Source organism: Neovison vison, chromosome X (assembly GCF_020171115.1).
Source record: "Neovison vison isolate M4711 chromosome X, ASM_NN_V1, whole genome shotgun sequence".
Lineage (NCBI taxonomy): Eukaryota > Metazoa > Chordata > Mammalia > Carnivora > Mustelidae > Neogale > Neogale vison.
This window is the reverse complement of record NC_058105.1, coordinates 122193517-122209877: the sequence shown is the minus strand read 5'-3', so window position 1 is coordinate 122209877 and position 16361 is coordinate 122193517. Positions and strand designations below refer to the sequence as shown.

At 43.2% G+C, this 16361-nt stretch overlaps 1 pseudogene; it reads right to left on the bottom strand.

The window, feature by feature from the left end:
• Positions 1-13904: 13904 nt before the first annotated feature.
• LOC122896717 lies at positions 13905-16155 on the bottom strand (annotated as a pseudogene).
• Positions 16156-16361: the final 206 nt, after the last annotated feature.

Sequence of the window (16361 nt, the reverse complement as noted above, 5' to 3'; positions counted from 1 at the left end):
AATGGCCCTCCGAGAGCTGCACAGTATGAAAGAACTCTCTCGTAGGCAGAAGGGGGCGGGACGAGGAAGTTCCTGGGGAGGAATGGATTGCTTCAGGCAGTGACTGCCTTTGGGGGACGGCAGGATTCCGTCAGGTCCGGGACCTCCTCAGTGATCGCCGGGTTTTTCCGGGTTGACCTGCTTGGGATACCATTCCCAGGACAGGCCGAAACTGGCAGTAAGCCGAGTGATAACATCTCCGTTTGGTGACGTGGGCTTCACACAAGTGACTCCATTTGGGGCCTGCTGTCCCCCTTGGACCACCTCTCATTCCTACCGCTAAAATCCCTACCTAGGCCATCAGCCCTTCTTGCCTGGACTAGAGCGTGGATTTAGCTGGTCTAGAATCTCTTGTCGTCCCATTTCCTCCCAGTCCCCACAGACCAAATCTCTCCCTCACCTCCTCCCTCACCAACGCCCCGCAGCAGTGTCCGGTTGGAATTATTGGCTAGAAGCTGGTAAGTCCGCCAACAGAGATTCTGAACTGGGGGCGATTTTGTACCGCGTCCCACCCCCACCCCCATCCCCCTGCGGGGCAGTGTTTAGAGACAGTTTGGGCTGTTTTCACTAGGGGCATTACTGATATCTAGGGGGTGGAGACCAGGGATGCTGCTGGGACAGCCCACGGATGCCAAACAGTGTCCAGTCCCAAATGTCAGCCGTCAAGAGATGGGTACAGCCCGCCATCCAGAGAATTTGCAGAGAGCTAAGGCCTCTGATTTTTTCTCCCCAAGCTGTTAGCCTTAAATGAAACAAGAAAAGTTCCTGTCTCCTGACAATTAAAGGATGATGTAGGGAAAGTGTTTTGATCTCTCACAAAAACCATGAAAAAATTTTTTCTTCCATTGAAACATCTTTGCGATGACATTTCAACAAATTAACAAGGGCAGCTTCAAAATGTGTGTTTCCTCCACCTTAAAAAAAATGTGAAAACAACTGTTGTTCTTTTCCACTTCATTAAGCTAGACAGCTTAACTCGAGATAAGGCCAGCCTTTCCTGCTACTCAGTAATCCCACAGAGGGAATAAAGCCACCAAAGAACTAATAGTTGCTAATGATCTCCCTCCACTAGCTTTCCTGTTAGCCGTGTTTAACTCTGAGTTTCCCCTGCTAGGCAGGAAGCACTCTATGGCGTGGTTTACCAGAGAAGTTCCTCTAATGCCCTTTCACTTGATAGGCAAAACCCAAACCTATCTTTGTCTGACAGGTCTCAGGAGCCCCACAGTGACCAATAGGCAAGGCAACATGGCGGCTGTCCGGGGGGAAGATGGCGATGTAGAGGACTCCATGAGAGACAAAATGGGTATTGTTAGGAATCAGGTATTTAGCAGTTTAGGATGGTGAAGGAGTTCTCAACCCTGGCTATGTGTTAGTTTCAGATTCAGTTGGCCTAGGGAAGGGCCAGGGCATTGGGATACTTTTTAAAGTTTCCCAAGTGATGCTAGTGGACACTGAGGGCTGAGAAGTACTGCCCTAGACCAGGATTTCTCCACCATAGTGCCGACGGTGTTTTGGACCAGATCCTTCTGTGCTGGGGGAGAGGCTGTCCTGTGTGCTATAAGATATTTAGCAGCATCTCTGGGCTGTACCGACAGGAGGCCAGTAACATCCCCTCTTCCTGTGGTGACAACCAAAAATGTCTCCAGATATTGCCAGATGTCAAATGTCCCATGAGGGACAAAATCATCGCCCCTTCCATCCCCCACCTCACGAATCACTATCTTGGACACTGTGTGCAGAGCGTAGCTCACTGATGACCACACTGATGGTGTGGTTCGGCGAGTGGAGGTGGGGGGAGGTTCTGCTCTCCAAAATAAAAATCTAGGGAATGAAAGAACTGTTCACTGTCCCATCCTCAGCTTCAAGGTGGGATCAGCGGTGCCTTCCATAACTCTACACCGAAATACCTTTTCTCCCCATTGCAGACATACAGACTGTGTTGACCCTATAATACATTGGTCTATATATTGAATATACAAATCCAAAATCAAGATTGTTTATATAACATTAGAGATCTATCTCTGAGAGAAAAAGAGGACCACGCATTCCCTCTCTAATGGAGTCACTTGTTCCCATAGGAAGCCACCTCACCTCCATTCCCTGCTGCTCCAGGGATAACTTTCCCCTTTGGGGACTCCGACATCGCTGCCTCCAGCCACCAGTCACACGTGCCTTGGTAGACTTCAGCTTAAATGAATATGAAGGAGATAAAAATAGAAATTCAGTTTCTCAGTCACACAAGCCACATTTCGGGTGCTCAGGAGTCAGGCACGGCTAGTGGCTACAGTATTTTCATGCCACTGGAGAACATTCTGGCCATGGCAGGGAGTTCTGTAGGACAGCCCTGCTCAACTGGAGAGCTCTGGTGACATTCTCATGCTTACCTACCCCTGCTAGCGCCTCACTGCTTCTTGGACCAGATTAGTGTGGCATTTAAGATGGTTCACGACATAACCCCAGCTGTCCCTTCCAGAGCCCCCTGTGCCCCTCTGTCTCCCGTGTAGAGCTCACCACTGGATAGAAGAGACCACTGCACTCTTCCACATTCATGGCTTTCCCTGTGCTGTTTCCTTTGCTACGAATGCTATTTCTCTAACTTCTTCACTGGGAAAACTCACTCACTCTTGATCTTCTGATTCAGTTCAGAGTCATTTGCACACCTGTCCTTATGCGCATGGCAGAGCTCCTCAAGGTCAAGGAGGGGCTCTGGTCCTCTTTATATCACGGAAGGCTAGCACTGTGCGGGCACCCACATCTCCAGCAAAGGAATTCGCCAACTAGCTAATGAATGAAGGCGGCATGATAGACACATTTAACATCACAGGAGTCCAACCACCCACATTTCCATGGAACTGATGGCACCTCCTTGGGAGAGGAACATCTAGATGCCTTTTCTCTTCCCGGCAGAATGAGCAGATCTGGTAACTTCAGGCTCTTGGTTGGGATAGAAGATAAATGCGCTTAAAGCTTATATCCGATGGGTTGATAGTCACGAAGAGTAAGAAAGGAAATAAAGGGGGAATTCAGTGCTCTCCTCTGAGGATTTCAACTCTTCTATCAGTGAAACAGAAATATCCCAAACAAATATTAAATCGTAAAAAACCAAACCAAAAAAAGGCAACAGCAACAGAGAGGATCCGCTTAGCATTACAGCTGCACAGTGTTTCTTCCCTGGCCGATTTCTGACTCTCTCTAAAGGGTAGTTTGTCTCTATGGCAGACCCCAAAGATGTAACTTACACTTCCTTTCCTTTTCCCTCACTGCCTAACACGGTATCTGGCACACAGCTTCCCCTCCTCCGGGAAGACCTCCTTGAGTTCCCCTGACTACCCCTCTTCTATGATCTGGAAACACCACGTACACTGCTTCAGCATGTACTGACCTTATGGTTTTACATACTGTCCCTTTAATGTCACTATGTTTTTCCTCAGGTCAGAAACTATATCGTACTCTTCTTTGACTTTTCATGGCTGTTAGACTGTCTGACACCACAATAAATCTTTGATCAATGAATAAATCTTGGCAGCGGACAATCCAGGTTTTAAAGGAGAAAAGCAGTATTTCTGTGCAATAGTTAACAGTATTAGTAGAAATTTTTAGAATTTGAAAGGAGGAGTGAGGGAAACTTTATGAGTGTGAATTTATTTGGATTTTAAAAAACCTTTGATGGCACCTGGGTGGATCAGTCGGTTAAGGGTCTGATTCTTGTTCTCAGCTTGCGTCTTACTCTCAGGGTCGTGAGTTCCAGCCCCGCATTGGGCTCCGTACTGGGCATGGAGACGTCTTTAAAAAAATTACATAAATTTCTTTAAAAAAAACCCCAAAAACCAAAAACAACCAGACCTTTGGCATTACTTGGTCTGGATAAAGACACAATGATCATTAAATAATTCTAGAAAGTAGAGACACTTCTAGAAAAAGAATCCATGCAAGATTCCTTTTAAACCTGTTGATTTCAATCCAATGAATAAATATTGAAGACTTGGGATGAGCAAACAACCCTGCCAAGAGAGAAAAAAAGAAAATACTTCTGCCACTTAACATTTCATAATTCTGTGACCTTATGATTCTGAACGCCTACAGAAGGTATTTTTAAACCTTGGCAGTCACATGGGGTAGATTTACATGAAGAACCAGGCATAATGGAGTCAGAGCTTGCACGGATTTTTCTCATCAAAGTTTTACTACGGGCTGCTGCCAACGGGTCATTTTCAGACCCAGGCCATTGGTTTATGGCCTCACCCCAGAGTGGGCTAGACAGTCACGTGTCACTTGGCAGTTTTCAAGGTGTGCGTTCTTGCTGTTTAATTTTCTGTCCCTTCCTCCAGCAGCCAGATGGTTAATGGCCCTTCCTTAAGCGCATGCACATTCATAGAAAAGGTACGAGGAAGAGCCCTGGGAAGGGGAACCTCTCACACAGTCCTGCCGAGTCACCGGATTGTTGACCCACTGATGGTGCCTGAAAGCCTTTTCAGCCACACAAAACCCTGGGTTTCTTCATTAGCATATCAGAGGGGGCGCGGTGGTGGGAAATGCCACCGGTGACAAAGGACACAGCTCAGGAGCATTATCGCATTGGTGCTTACAGAAGCAGAAAAAATTATCTTCAGGCCAGGGCTGCAGTGATGGACAGATGTTGACATATTTTCTTGGATGACTGATGTCTGCCCAGCACCCCTCCCTCCGCTTGATTTGTACTCAAGGTTGCCCATCCCCCTCCAAGACCAGTATACCACGAGGAAGAGCAGTATTCCAGGCAAAACCTCCCTCCAGCTAAAATGAAGATAACAGTTTCAGCTCTAATTTCATTGTGGCTAGAAGGGACTTGCCCTCCCCTCCTTTTTTTTTTTTTTTTTTTTCAGTCTTGAAAGCCTTAGCAGAAACATGATGTGATGATAAATAGGAGAAGCCATTGTCAGTTGCTAATACCACCCTCAAGACTGAATCACTGTTTATATCACCGTAACTCTTGTCAGGAACCCACCATCTTACCGTTTCATATGGGAAGGGAGAAAGGGCATTTACGAACAAAGTAATTTCACATTCCCGTTGTTAAATGATTTTCCCTTCTGTAATCTAGACTCTCTAGCAGTGGTTCTCAACTGGGGGGGGGGTATTCCACCAGAAGTGGACACTGGGCAGTGTCTGGAGACATTTCCAGTTGTCGCCCACAAGGGTGGGGAGGTATGCTGCCAGCATCTTGTGGGTCAAGATGAGGGGTCCTGCTCAACGTCCAAAAATGCACAGGGCAGCCCCATGCAACAAAGACGTCTTTGGTTCAAAATGTCAGTAGCGGGGCGCCTGGGTGGCTCAGTGAGTTAAAGCCTCTGTCCTCAGCTCAGGTCATGATACCAGGGTCCTGGGATCCAGCCCCATGGCAGGCTCTCTGCTCAGCAGGGGGCCTGTTTCCTCCTCTCTGCCTACTTGTGATCTCTCTGTCAAATAAATAAATAAAATCTTAAAAAAAAAAAAATGTCAGTAGTGCTGAGGCTGAGAAGCCTTGCTTTGTGGCCTCCTTTGGGAATATAATTTACAGATTCCTATCCAGACAAATTGCTACTGACCGAGGGGTACCTAGAGTGACTTAGGTTCCCATTTTGCTGTATTCATTTAGAATATAGACCCGTTTTTCACAAAGTAACAGGACTTAAATGATAACTTCTCATCTTTGGCTCCGTCACTGGAAGCTTTGATCTAAGCAGTGGGTGTAAAATTTTAGAAAATTGTATATTGAGCACAGAGGGGTGAAAATTTTCCTACGCGCAGTAATTTTGCTTGCTTACAGCCAACAACATGTCTTTACTTCATGCTCAGCTGAGTCTTAAATATACTCCAAATGGCATGAAATGTGATTAAAGAATTCTTCCTCCTCACTTGGAAATATTTATAACCTCTTAGAATATGACACATTGGGGTAAAATACACATTGTTCGAATATGCGTGCATATTATACACACACATAATTAAATCTGTATCTAAAATCATATGTTGCAGTAGGTTTATGTTATTTAATATCATGTTTTCCTGGATCAAAATTTTTTCGGTTCAATATTTAGAAATCAGAATATCAGTAATCTCATATATACACATATCCATTCACATATATACACAGATATAAATGCATAGAAAAACATATACAGCTGAGCCTTGAGCAATGTAGCTATTAAGGGTGTTCACCCCCTGTGCAGTCTAAGATCTGTATATAATTTTTGACTCTCCCAAAACTTTACTATACTAGCCTGCTGTTGACCAGCAGATGTGTCGATACCATAAACAGTTGGCTAACACATATTTTATATGTACTGTGTACTATATTCCTGCAAGAAAGTAAGCTAGAGGAAAGAAAGTATGATTATGAAAATCATAGGGATGAGAAAATACACAGAGTAGTGTACTGTATTTACTGAGAAAAAAAATTCCCCATGTAAGTAAACTCAACGCAGTTCAAACCTGTGTAAGTCAAGGACTAACTGTGGTGTTTTCCTCAGACACCGATTGTTCTACCCAAGTAGCTACATGCTGACCAAACCACTCTGGAAGACTCTAAGGACTATTGATCACTAGTTATTATATACATTGCTTCACAAGTTAGCTAAGTGCCTTCTTAGTAGTGTCAAGTAGATGGTAGATGCCAGGGGAAAAAATGGCAGATAAAAAGGGACATAAAATGGAGACCAAAGTGAATTGCCTTAATCCATCTTCAATTATCTTATAATATTGTCTGCAGAATATATAGTTTTTTACCTTAAAAGTTCCTAATTAGGGGCACCTGGATGGCTCAGTGGGTTAAGCCTCTGCCTTCGGCTCAGGTCATGATCTCAGGGTCCTGGGATCAAGCCCCACATCAGGCTCGCTGCTCAGTAGGGAGCCTGCTTCCTCCTCTCTCTCTCTCTGCCTGCCTCTCTGCCTACCTGTGTGCTCTCTCTCTCTGTCCAAAAAAAAAAAAAAATTTAAAAAAATTTTAAAAAGTTCCTAATTAAAAATTATTCTAGTGTTTAAAAATCACGTAGGCCTGGGACCCTGGCCAAATCAGAGTATGTGCTCTGGTGAAGATATTTCGTAATTTACCATTTGTAAAAATAATTTTACTTTCTGTAAAACACAGTGGTTCATATTAGACTCAATTGAGCCTGGAAAGCACACTCATTTCTTATGCTCCACTCAGACTGATTGGATTAGGATAACTGAGGGGGACATTAAAACAAAACACACACATACACACACACACACAAACGTGCACACACATCAGTCCATTCTACCATGCCCCCATAGTGGGAGGACTGACTGGAAACCCAGGTCTAAAGCTCAGACCACCAGAAACCACATCAGCAGGTAAACTGGGTAAACATTGCCCCGTAGAGACGGTAAGGACATGTCTCTGTGTCAGTCTAGTAGGGGCAGGCAGTGGGAATCGTCCAGGAGAATACATCTGGCATGGTAACAGCTTAGCAATGATTCATTTTTTTTAAAAAGATTTTATTTATTCATTTGAGAGAGAGAGAGAGAGAGAACAAGAGAGAGCACAAACAGGGGAAGCAGGAGAGAGAGAGAGAGAACAAAGCAGATTTCCCGCTGAGCGGGGAGCCAGACGTGGAGCTCGGTCTCAGAACCCTGGGATCATGACCTGAGCCGAAGGCAGTTACTTAACCCACTGAGCCACGCAGGCGCCCATGATGATTCATTCTTTAAACCGCCATCTTGAATGAGAAGAGCACCTTGGTATAAAGTAAAGAATGCTAGGGACTCCTGGCTGGCCCAGTTAGTAGAATGTGTGATTCTTGATCTCGGGTTTGTGGGCTCCAACCCTGTGCTGGGTGTACAGACTCTTTGAAAATAACTAAAAAAAGAAAAAAAAAACAGAGAGATTGCTAGAACCCAGGCAGTGTTGTTAAATCTGACTCTTTCTCCGACTAGCTATGGGTGAGCTCTGTCAAGCCCCTCATTCCGCCTCATTTACTCACTTACGGAATGAGAGGGCTGGGTTACACGATTTCTACTGTTTCATTTAATTGAGAAAGAAAAATAACTGTGAGCCATATAAAGTTAATATTTTTTATTTTTTATAAATTTATAAAGCATTATATGACAAAATAACATACAGTTTATAAAGGAATTTGGGACAATCTGTCAGAAATATATCTCATCCTATCAGAAAAATAGGCCTAGTGTTTTGGTTATGTGATATTTCTATAGTTCACTGTATCTTAGACTGGTGATCAGCAAATTTTTCTGTAAAAGAGTAGAGAGTCAATATTTTAGGCTTTGAGGAGCAGGCTCTGGAAACTTTCTGTTGCATCATCTTTTCTCTTTAGTCATTTAAACACGTGGAAGACAGGGAATGGGCAGGATTTGCTGACCCTTGTTTTAAAGGATAAAATTTACATTTGCATAAAAGCAAAATCACTTGCTTTATAATAACAATGACATCACCATCAACTAGAAGCTCCTGTTACATGTCGTTACATGGGCACTGAACTTAGACAAAAAAGAAACCCACCAAAGTTGATCCCTAATGCCTACTGGGGCCAACAATCCATCCGCCAGCTGGGACCAGTTTTAGCCCTTGAAGTCCCCAGTGCCAGGGGACCTGGCATGACTGGTCACCAACTACATAAAACCCTTGGACAGGTTTCTTTCATGGGAAATCTAGGACCAAACTGAAAGGTAAAAAGCTTGAAATGGAAATGCTTTCAGGAGCTTCAACACATAAACAGCAGGCCAAGACCCCAGCTGGAAGACTCTAAAGGGAAAATTACAAGAGACTATTTCGTAGTCCTTTTTTTGGATTAAGCTTGATTGAGCCTAAATCTGCCTCGCAGTTATAAGTCCCAACCCAACAGGCTGCAGATGAGGAAAGGGCTTATTCACAGGCGTGGCAGGTGGTTTTGAACACAACTTTATACATCCTCCGGAGATGATAAATGCTAGATGTTAGGAAGAAACAGCCCAGGCTTATTACTCAAAAGCAAATGAGTTTATAATTACTTCCTGGGTTAGTCTGAAGCGGACACGTGACCCAGACCTAGCTGTGAACCTAACTATGAATACAAAAAATTACTAGTTGGGACTGCTTTGGAAACAGCCAGGAGTAAAAGAGAGAACAATATTGTCCACATGTTTTCATTATGTGCATTATTATCATTAATTTGAATCTTTAAGACTGCAAACTTGAAACTCAAAGGCGACCTTTCTCTTAGGAACTTGACTTGAAATTAGGTACACTGACTCCAAGGGAGCTTTGTTATTACTACATGGCTTTCCATTTGTACTTTGTAAAAAACAGGAAGCTTTGTTAAGACATAAATATTAAAAAACAGATCTGATAGCTTAAAAGGTGATGTCATTGAGTACAACCAAATCAAGGAGATAATTTTGAATCTTTTGCAACATTTTTTTTTCATTGTCATCGGTTTGTGCCAGTTCTGATCTTGTTTGGAGCTGTGGTTCTATCTTTACGACTCATCCCATTTGGGTCATAAAAGCATCTTTTTTTTCTTGGCATCAAAACCTCTTGCATCTTTTGGAAGCTATGGCTATGGGTAGATATCCTTAGAATCTACTTTAGCAGAATCAGTGACACTGGAAAATAATCACACATTTCTCTAAATGGATCTTCCTACTCCATAAAATCCAAGGGAAAGAGGGAAGACCCATTTAGGTAGTGGTTTGATGTGTTGATTCTACAAGAAACCTGAGAATGAGTGTCTTTCCCTAAGTGGAAATTTTGGTTCGTTGTAAAGGGAGAAGGATGGGGTGTTAGAGCCACAAACTGGGTAAGTTGCAGGGGGTCGTGGGTGCGCAAACAAAGACCAGGGTGCATTGAACATGGCCATGTGGGGTCTGAGTGGTAGAATTTGAAGGAAGCGCTAAAGTAGTACTTCAATAAAACATTGAAAAAAATAAAGCACAGAAGAAAATATACTAAAAAAAAATTTTTTTAATTAAAAAATTAAAAAAAAAAAAAACCAGGGTGGTGGCTCAGTCGATTGGGCTGCTACCTTCGGCTCAGCTCATGATCCCGGGATCTTGGGATTGAGTCCTGCTCCTTGCTCAGCAGGGAGCCTGCTTCTCTCTCTGCCTCTGCCCACCACTCTGCCTGCTTGTGCGTGTGCTCTCTCTCTCTCTCTCTCTCTCTGACAAATAAATAAATAAATAATCTTTTAAGAAATAATAATAATAATGGGGCACCTGGATGGCTCAGTCGTTAAGTGTCTGCCTTCAGCTCAAGTCATGATCCTGGAGACCTGGGATCGAGCTCCACATTGAGTCCCTGCTCAGTAGGAAGCCTGCTTCTTCCTCTCTCACTCACCCTGCTTGTGTTCCCTATCTCACTGTGTCTCTCTGTCAAATAATAAATAAAATCTTAAAATAATAATAATAATAATGAAAAAAATAAAGTAGTACTTCACTGGGGTGCCTGGCTGGCTCAGTGAGTGAAGAGACCCAATCTTGATTTCAGCTCAGGTCATGATCTCAGAGTTGTGGAGTTGAGCCCTGTGTTGAGCCCCTCATATGGATCTACAGTGGGGTGTCTGCTTGAGAGTCTCTTCCCCATCACCCGCCATACTCACTCACTTGCACTCTTTCTCAAATAAGAAATAAATAATTATTCAACGTAGTGCTTCACCAGCTCTCTGCCAAGGCACATAAATGCATATTCCTCTATAAAGTGTGATATGTGTGTCAGGTTCTGTTACTCACCCACCGCCATTCACTCAACCCCAGAAAACAAGTGGACATCACTTCCTGTTTTACCTGGTGATCAATCAGGAAACTCTTAATCATGTTTCATTGGATTTTAATACCTCTCTTCCAAAACCACTGGATGAATGCAAGTTAACTGTCTCAAGATGAGTTTCTGAGCTTCACCTAAACATGGGAACTGCTTTTTTCCTAAAGCTTGCATAAGGGAAGGGTGCTAGCTGGAAAAAGAAGCACAAGGGACAGAGGACACAATGGCTTCCCATTTGATTGCTGGAACTGCCAAGGTCACCCTCACCGTGCTTCCTTGCCCTGTAGCTGTTTCTTCCAATAATAGTTGGTCCCAACTTCCAGGATCCTTCTCCACTCCCTTGAAGGTACCAAGGCCAGCCAGCTAGCAGCTGCTTCCTCAGCGGTCTGAAGCCTGGCTCTATAGGCCTCTACTCATAGATTTGGGATTCTGAGGGCCCCAACTGCTGTTTGCTCCCATGGGCCTAGGGGTGACCACTTCTTCCAGCCGCCGTGACTGCTTCCGTGTCACTATAGCCTTTCCTCCATGACTTCTTGGTCCTCTAATACCTATTTCACTGAGTATATTAAACTCTCTCTGTTAAAAAAAAACTGGTGTGTTTCCTCCTAGTTTAATTGCTTCTCTCTCTCTTTCTCCCCCCCCCTTTTTTTTTTTAAGATTTTATTTATTTATTTGACAGAGAGAGATCACAAGCAGCCAGAGAGACAGGCAGAGAGAGAGGAGGAAGCAGGCTCCATGCTGAGCAGAGAGCCTGATGCGGGGCTCGATCCCAGGACCCTGAGATCACGACCCGAGCCAAAGGCAGCAGCTTAACCACTGAGCCACCCAGGCGCCCCTCTCCCCCTTTTTTAAAAAAAGTTTATTTATTTATTTGTTTTAGTAATCTCTCCACCCAATGTGGGGCTTGAACTCATGACCCCGAATTCAAGAGTTGCATGTTCTTCTGACTGAGACATCTGGTTACCCCTTTTTGTTGCTTCTTGATGGAGACTCTTCTCTGTAAGCTTCTAAGGTTCAAATTTCTCAAACATGGCATGTAGCAATAGAAGAGAACCTGGAAACATCCTTTCCAACTTATCTAGGGTTGACTGTCCTCCCACTGGGGTCTATGTGCTTACATAAAGTGGTCCCCAAAGGGGGCTCCTCCTTCTCAGATCCCCATCACCCCCCACACATGCCACATATACATTCTATTGCAGCTTTGTCCCTGCTGCGTGGATTGACATCACATCAATGGTTCTGCTTAAGAGTTCTCTTTCATCTTTACTCAGAAAAGAATCAACCTGCCTGCTAGGGGACCACAACAAATAGCCTGGATTCCAGAACATTCCTCTTATTGATTCCCTCCATAGCAGGATGGCCTATAACTTATTCAGGGTCAGTCTGCTTTCCATTCTGACTATTTAGAACAGTCGGCCCCTCTTCAGAAGGCCACACACTAGGTGATCAGAGAGCTTCTAGACAAGCCCTGAGACTCTTCCTTTTAAGCCCATGAGTCCCTTCTTAGATACACTCAGAGTCTATAAAATGGACCTTAAAAATTATCTATCATCTATTCCAACGTTCATTTTAAGGAGGATCTATACATTCTATATATATTTTTTAAATGACAATTTTGGACAAAAAAAAAAAAACAACAAATTGGTTGAATAGGTAATTCACAGAATACTAATATTCCTTTTGCCCAATGCTATAAAGCATCCAAGATACTCAAAGGAAATCTGATAAAATACATTTAGATTTCATTTTGATCTTTAACCTGGGTCTGCACATCTTTAGGCCATGGGGTTACAATCTCAACAAATGCTGGTTTGGGAATATGTAGATTTTATGGAAGAGCACTAGAGCAATTTTCCTATCATTATTCAGCAGCTGCCACTCCTGAAAATTGTAATTGCAGAGAAATAGAATGTTCTCAAATCATGATGCGGGGAGGCAATGTTCTGTGATCTGGAGCGTGCAGTCCTAGCGAGGAATACATCATAAAATCTGAATATTTTGAATATAAAATGAAAATATTGCTCGCTCTTGCTGGGGTTCATGAGGCCAGCATTCTTCAGTTTTTCAAAATAGTTGACAATATTTTGGTCCTTCGAACACCAGTGGTCATGTTCTGATGTGGACCCACGTAATCTTCTGTGTGTTCCAGTTCTGATATTTGATTATGACATTCCCACTACTATTGAACAACCACACTCATGTACATTTAGAAAACACTTTAAACAATGAACTCTTTATTTTCCCCATAAATGTACAATAGCAGCCCAAGTTGAAAAACAGGGATGGGTCTCCACAGTAATGTTTAAATGTCTTCATTCCATTCACGATGTTAGCGCTGTGATTATCCTTTTATTTTGTATTGTTATATAATGAACTCCCCCAAATCATAGTTTAAACCAGCAAACATCTATTATCTCTCCACATCTGTGGATCAGGAAGTCAAGAGCACCTCAGCTGGGTGATGGCTCTTGGACCCTTACAAGGTTGCAGACAAGCTGTTGACCAGGGCTGCAGTCCCTTGAACATGGGGTTGGAAGATCAGTTTGCAGCCTCCCCCATGTGGTTTTTTGCTCACCTCAGTTCCAGGGGGCTGTTGGCCAGAGGCTTCAGGTCCTCCATGGGCCTGATCAAAACAGAAGAGATTGTTGCCCTTAGAACACACAATCTTTGAGACCCTGCTCACAGTTCTTTTGGATATAGACCCAGGAGTGGAATTACTGGATCATGTAGTAGTTCTAGATTTAATTTTTTGAAGAACTGTCATACCCTTTCATACTGCTTGGGCTATTTTATGATCTTGTCAACAGGACACAAGGGTTTCAGTTACTCCACATCCTCACTAATTGGTTTCTCTTTTCTTGTCTTTTATAAGCCACCCCAGTGGGTGCCAGGCGGTATCTCATTGTGGTGTTGACGTGCATTTCTCTAATGGGTGTGTGAGGTTGAGCATCTTGTCGTGTTTGTTGGCCATTTGGACAAATGTCTTCTCAAGTCTTTCGGCCATTTTAAAATCATGTTATTTGTTTGTTGTTAATCTTATTGAGTTGTCATTCTGTGTCCTAATTATTCACCCCTTATTAGATAGAGGATTTGCAAAGATTGTCTCCCATAGGATGCCTTTTCACTTTGTTGATTATGCTCTTGGATACACCAATTTGTTTTGTTTTGCTTTGTTTTGTTGCTTCATTGGTTTGTTGATGTCTGATCTTATTGATCTGCTACTCTTAGAAAATCCTTTTTGGCTGGACTCCAAGCTGGAGATAGAAGCTCTCAGAAAGCACAGCCTCTGTCTCTTGGCAATCTGTTTCTGGTGGGTTTTCTTTGGCCTCCTTCATCCTCTTGGCCAAGAGTTTAGCATGATCTGCAGCCTCTTCCTTATCTTTCTTAGTGTGCTGTTTCTTCAGAGCAATACACCGTCATTTGCTTTGGAGGACATGTGGAGTAACAAGACGCAGGATCTTGGGAGCTTTTGTTCTAGGTTTCTTACTGTCTTTGTTTAAGGGCTTTCTCACGACATACTGGGGGACATTACCTCTGCGAGACTGAAGAGTTTGTGGATTCTGGTAGCTCTTTTGAGCCCTGGGTGGTGAGGCAGGAATATCCTTATCCCTCTTTTTTTTTTTTTCACAATAACCAAACTGAGAACATTGAGATTGATATCCACAGCACAACCCTGAGCATACTTGCACTTTCCTTCTCCAGCCCTCCTTGGTCTGTAGCAGGAATGCCCTTACTCAGGTGCAGGTACACATGGCCATGGGTCAAGACACGCTGCTTCCTGGGGAAGCCTTGTTCCTCATTGCCACATAATTTTGGCAAGGACCACATAACCAACCCTTCCATTCTTCACCCAGAGCATCAGCAGCAACTTCTGTAGCCATATGCTTCTTCTTCTTTTTTTAAAAATTTTTTTAAAAATTTAAGTTCAACTAGCCAACATATAGTACATGGTTAGTTTCTGATGTATGTTCAATGATTCATTAGTTGCATAACACCCAGTGCTCATCTGCTTCTCAGAAAAGGTACGGAATTTGCGTTCATCTTTCGCTTCACTGAGTTTCTGGCAGCCAGTAGCTGGGAAGGAGATGTTCAGCTTTATCCTAAAGCAGCCTACTGCCTCCGAGGCACCACAAAAAGTGCAATACACAAAAGCCTTTAAGTTTGATAGAGTCCCATGTGACTCTCATTGCTTTTATTTTCTGTATTTTTGGTGTCATTTCTAAGAAGTCAGTGTCAAATCCAAAGTCACAAAGCTCTTTCTTGATGCTTTTGTCAGGGAGGAAGACCGTGTTCTCTGCCCTTAAAGGTCCTTCGGCTAGAGCTGGACTTAGAATCGAAGGACATGAGGCAGATTAACAGGAGAAAATCAAATTTAATAGCATAGATACAGGGAATCCACACAGACATGAGGTGATGTGAAGACCATCAGGTGATGTGAAGCTTATATGAGCTGAGGGAAAAGGTAGGGGTCTGGTCTGCTGATACAAAGGGGAGAAAACTCATTAGCAAGAGGTAAAAGGAGATGTTTGGAAAAACAAGATGGTTCTATCATGCAGATGAGTTCCTTCCTAAAAGGGTGCCTCTGTTCATACTTCCCCTCCTGGGGGCAGGCTCTCCTTTCCAATGTAAATGTAGGTAGTCATGGGGGTGGCCGAGCACCTTCCCTGTCCTGCTGGCTTTTTATTACTTTTAACTTGAAATAATCTTTATGCCAAATGGCCTGTTTTGGGGTGTCTCATCCTACAGCCCTTCATTTTCCTCTGGGAGTTTTACAGTTTTGAATCTTAAGTTCAGTCTTTAATCTACTTTTAGTTAATTTTTGTATGTGGTATAAGAGAAAAATTCAACATCACTCTTTTGCATGTGGATGTCAGTTTTCCCAGTATTATTAGTTGAAAAGACTATCCTTTCCCTAACAAATAGTTTTGGCACCTATGTTGAAGACCATTTGACCACCTATTCAAGGGTTTGTTTGGGGACTTCGTTCGTACCCTATTCCATTGGCCGACAAGTCTGTCTTTATGGCAGTACCACACTCTTTTGATTACTATAGCTTTCAAATATGTTTTGAAATCAAGGAGGTGTAAGACCTCCAACTTTACTCTTCTTTTCCTTTTTCTTTTCTTTAATAGTGAAAAATTTGTATTTAGATTCAGCCAGCTGGACTCAGTTTAGACAATCCCAAGTTTGTTGGCAACATCCAAAGCATCATAGTCAAGAGCCAGTAGGACATATGCCTTCTTCTTTCCATCAGGCCTGATCAAGATGTTGACCTTGGCCACATCAATGTCATAGAGCTTCTTCACAGCCTGTTTGATCTGGTGCTTGTTGGCCTTGACATCTGCAATAAACACAAGTATGTTGTTGTCTTCTGTTTTCTTCATGGCTGACTCAGTACTCAGGAGGAACTTGATGATGGCATAGTGATCAAACTTGTTTCCCCTGGGGGTGCTCTTTCGAGGATATTTGGGCTGCCTTCAGAGACGAAGAGTCTTGGGTCGCTGGAATGTAGGTGACCTGTGGATCTTCTTTTTTGTGTGACCATGGAAACGTTTTAGCACCACTTTCTTGGACTTCAAAGCCTTTGCTT